The sequence below is a fragment of the Petaurus breviceps genome, unplaced genomic scaffold (genome assembly GCF_028583685.1).
Source record: "Petaurus breviceps papuanus isolate PSGF00001 unplaced genomic scaffold, PetGlider_PUasm1.0 175, whole genome shotgun sequence".
NCBI classification, from domain to species: Eukaryota; Metazoa; Chordata; class Mammalia; order Diprotodontia; family Petauridae; genus Petaurus; species Petaurus breviceps.
Window position 1 is genome coordinate 59,278,553 of NW_027185764.1, and position 5,128 is coordinate 59,283,680.

The following is a 5,128-nucleotide window of genomic DNA, read 5'->3' on the forward strand; positions in this document are numbered from 1 at the left end:
AAGATGACTTAATGCATCTTTTTAAAGTTTTGTTAACAAGAATTCTAAGCATATGTACCCCCTGGTGATTTTGATGATATATTTTAAAGAATTTATATATTTAAACCAGAAGTGAAAAAAAGGTTTGGTAAAAATATGCAGTACTAACATTTTTTTCTCATTGAAACCTTAGAAATAACTATTGAGTAGATTGATTAATAACATCAAATTGATGTATCCAAATTGTTCAATTAAAGGTGAGTCAGGAAATCTGGATAGTGTAAATGTAGAGATCTGACCAGGAGAGGGAGGTTGGCTGACTGTATCGATGGGATCTTCTTCCATTGGCAGCAACCTGATGGGGTCACCTCAAGGTAACAATGTGTGGTCATGAACTCTGCAGACTCAGAAAGCTGATTTGTAATCAAGTTTTAGGGAATTCATTCATAAGAGCTTAGATATTTATGATGAGAACTGTAGTCAAAATAATGAGATTATTAGTTGCCTGGTTAAGGCATATATAGAATTGTGGAATCCCAGAGCTGGAATGGACCTCAGAGGCCATGTAGTCCAAAAAGTAAGTAAGATTTTGTTACAACATCCTTGGAATGTTTTTTGCTGCTGCCTTCTGTACAATATTGTGAACCTCTGTCCATAGTTCTTTTTTTTTTTTTGGAGGGGCAATTGGGGTTAAGTGACTTGCCCAAGGTCACATGGCTAGTTTTTGTGTTACGTGTCAGAGGCCAAATTTGAACTCAGGTACTCCTGACTCCAGGGCCGGTGCTTTATCACTGTGCCACCTAGCTGCCCCTCTATCCATAGTTCTTAAGGCATTCTATCTACCAGATCTAATCCCTAAAATCTATTCATTGCCTCCACTTAATATTCATAAGGCAGCCAAAAATTACCAGAAGAACAGGCTGGGATGCTCACAGTACTATTTATTTGTGTCAGCTTTCCATATACTTTGGGTATTCAACTGATCCTAATATTTTCTCACTTCACCAATTCCTCTTCTAATTATCTTCTAATTCTATTTTGACTTTATTTGTACAAAGCTTCTAAATTTTATTGGTCAAAATCACCTTTATCTTTTTTATGATCCCTTCTATCCTTTGATTAAGATTCTTTTTAAAAATAACATTATATTTCTCCCCAATTTTATTTTTCTTCAATATTTTATTTCCCCCAGTTACATGTAAAAACAATTTTTAATGTTTTAAAAAAATATTGCGTTCTAAATTCTTTCCTTCCTTTCCTTTCATCCCCCCTCATAAAGAAGGCAAGAAGTTTGATATAGTTTATACATGTGTAGTTATGCAAAAGATATTTCCATATTAATCATGGTTATGAAGGAAAACGCAGACAAAAATCCCCCCCCACACACACAAAAAATAAAGTGAAAAATAGTATGCTTTCATCAGTATTCAGACTCCATCAGTTCTTTCTTTGGAGGTGGATAGCATTTTTAATCATGTGTCCTTTGGAATTGTCTCATTGTATTGCTGAAAACAGCTAAATCATTCACAATTGATCATTGTACAATATTACTGTTACTGTGTACAGTATTCTCCTGGTTCTACTCACTTCACTTTGCATCAGTTTATGTAAGTCTTTCCAGATTTTTCTGAAATCATTCTGTTTATTTCTTGTAGCACAATAGTATTACACCACAATCATATACCACAACTTGTTTATAGCCCTTCCATTTTCCAATTGATGATTATCCCTTCAATTTCCAATTTTTGCCATCACAAAAAGAGCTGCTATAAATGTTTTTGTATAAATAGATACTTTTTCTTTTTAAATCTCTTTGGGATGTAGACCCTTGTATCTTTGGATCAAAATAGTAGTATCCTTGGATCAAAGAATATGCATAATTTGATATCCCTTGGGTGTAGTTCCAAATTGCTCTCCAGAATGGTTGGATCAGTTTACTTTACCAGTAGTGCCTTAGTGTCCCAATTTTTCCACATCCCCTCCAATATTTATCATTTTCATTTTCTTTCATATTATCCAATCTGATAGGTGTGAAAAGGTACTGCAGAGTTGTTTTAATTTGCATTTCTCTAGTCAATAGTGATTTAGAGCATTTTTTTCATATAACTATAGATAATTTTTATTTCTTCATCTGAAAACTGCTGTTCATATTGTTTGACCATCTATCAATTAGGGAATGAATTAGGGCATGACTTGTAGTCTTATAAATTTGATACAGTTCTCTATATATTTGAGAAATGAGATGCCTTTATCAGAGACACATGTTGTAAAATTTCCTCCCAGCTTTCAGTTTTCCTTCTAATTTTGATTGCATTGCTTTTTTGTGTGTAAAAACTTTTAAATTTAATATTAATAAAGAATTCTTAGTCATAACTGTGAGAGATAATCACCTTTCAAAAATATTTTTATTTATTTCATTAAATATTTCCCAATTACATTTTTAAAATTCATTAATGAAAGGATGAAGTTTTACCCACTGGAATAATTATTCATTTCATTTACCTTCTTTCCATCTTATTTTTTTCTATTACTCTTTCAACACTTTAGTACATTGTCACGATTTACCATATCTCTGTTACTCAATAGGAGAGATTTTTTTTTTAAAGAAAATCAAACAACTTCAGAAACATACTAATTCTGGCTCTACGTTATCTATTTCTAGCTGTATGAAAATAAATATTTCATTCAATATTCTTCCGTTGTTATCTGAAGGAATATCCTCTTTACCTTTGGGTTCTTTTGAAGTTATGATTCAAATTCTTCCTTTTTACTAAATTTTCCGTTGTTTTCTTTGATGTTTAGGTAGAAGGATATTATTTTGGGGCGGCAGACTATTTTCTTGCTCTTTAGAATACCCTATAACAATTTTCCCTTTGCTTTCTTGTAACCACAGAATAATCCTTTGTTATTCTGATTTTTTCTTCTTGGAACTTGAAGAATTTTTTCCTTTGAGCCTGCAAGATTTGTTGTTTTTTTTTTTGTTGCTGTAGTTGTGAAATTTAACTAAATGTTGCATGGTGATTTAGATTTGTATTTTCTTTCTGTTGCTGTTCTGTGGGTTATCTGACTCAACTTTACCCTGTGCTTCTGATATTTGTGAGAAATTTTTGGGGTGTCATTGGCATGTGGTAGTCAGTTTTTATTTTTCATGATGTTTTTTCTGGGAGACTTGTAATTTTTAGATGAGAGGTCCCCAAACTTATGTGGCCTACTGTTCCCTTTAAAAAAATTACTCAGGGGCCCCCCCCCCCCCGCCGGAAATGTACTTTCTTCAACTCTTTAACAGTTAAAAAAATTTGTATAATTTTAAACTACTACCTCCCCTCTGCCTGCTCCCCCATCATTCCACTACCCCTGGGGGTATAGTATGACCACTTTGGGAACCTGTGTTTTAGATCAGGTATGGGGTACCTGCAGCCTCAAGGCCATGTAGGATTCAGTCAAAGGGCTGCACTTGAGAAGCTAGAGGGCCACATATGGCCTTGAGGCTACAGGTTCCCCACTTCTGCTTAGACTATCTCTTTATCTTCAGATTCATTCCTCTTACTCTGTAGAGTTCTCATATGTTTTTACATTGTTATTTTGTGATTTTTGTTCTCTTATTTTTCCTCCTGTCTATATTTTTACTTCTCAATTCTGTTATTTTATTTTTCAGGGAATCCACTGAGATGGTTTCTTTTTTTTCTAATGTCTGTAATTTCTAGTTTGATTTGAAGGTGTGTTCCTTAAGAATTCTAATTTAGTGGTCCTTTTCCCAGGCCCATCTGAGAAGTATCCTGCACCAGACTCCTGGGTGTCCAGGCAAAGCTAGCTGCTTTCTGCCTCCTCCTGCCTTTGCCTACAACTGGGGAGATCATTAAACTTCTCGGACTCTGAGCCCAGAAACAGCTATCTCAAAACTTCCTCCTGGACTTGAGGCTGACAGATAAGATTGTACAAAAGATAGACAATGTGAAAAATTCTCAAGTTTATGGAGTAGGTCCATTCTTAATGCTCAAGTAGCTGATCTTCTTGTGGCTGAAAAAGACACTGTTTATTCCCAGATTACACATGCTTTCTGATGCAGCACCTGGAAAACTGAGAATTGTCCATGTGGATGTGTTGACATTTAAAGTAGAAAAAGCTTTTCCAGAATACCTTCAAAGAAATGTGGGAAGATGATCCTCCAAGTGTGTGTATTATTGGCAATCTGCCTTTCAGTGTGTCTGCTCCACTGATTAAGTGACTTGAAAAAGAGATGGACTTTTCTTTATGGCAGAACATAGATAACCTTGGCCTTTCAAAAGGAAGTAGCCTAGAGACTGACTGCCAGTACAGGAAGTAAACAAGTCAACTTTCCATTGTGGCCCAGCATCTCTGCAAGATTCAGCATTCTTTTATGATTCCAGGCAGAGCTTTTGTTTCCAAACCACAGGTGGATGTGGGAGTGGTTCATTTCACTGCCCTAGTGCAACCATGGATAAATCAGCCATTTAAGCTTGTGGAAAAAGTTGTTCAGAGTAATTTTCAGCTCAGTAGGAAATAAGCTGAATGCTCAAAAAACACTGAGAAAATGTTAATGTTGGCTGATATGGACCCTACTTTATAGCCAACCTAGCTCTCCATCTTGCATTTCAAGAACCTCTGTGATGTCTACAGAAAAATGTGTGATGAGGATTCAGATCTTTTCACTTACAATTTCAGGATTGAACTCAGGCAAAAGAAAAACAAAAAGCCTATAAAGTATACAGATGATGATAATGATTTAGATTATATATAGCTGTCATTTGGACTATAATAATGTACATTAGTCAAATTTCAGATGTGGATTTTTCCCCCCATTTACTCTAATTGGGATAGAGATACTGCACTATACAGAATATCTAAAGACTTTTTCATAGTGATAATGTTTTAATAAGAAGGGTTAATAAAAATATCAATACCCAGGTGTGACTTATTTTTCTTTTAACGTACAGGTTGATAGAGAAAATACACTCAAATAAGAAACAAATTCTAATTTTTTTGCTTACCTATTTGACATTTTCATTTATTCTCCAGATGTTCTTCAGAACTATGTGGGAGATCTTTGGTAGCTACATTTCTGTCTTTGCAAAGATTTTTGTGCTATCTTCATTTTCTCTAGGCAATTATAACTCATTTTCTTTTGTTG

At 34.6% G+C, this 5,128-nt stretch overlaps 1 pseudogene; it reads left to right on the forward strand.

Annotated features, from left to right (window-relative positions):
* Positions 1-307: 307 nt before the first annotated feature.
* LOC138159219 (dimethyladenosine transferase 1, mitochondrial pseudogene) lies at positions 308-4,738 on the forward strand (annotated as a pseudogene).
* Positions 4,739-5,128: the final 390 nt, after the last annotated feature.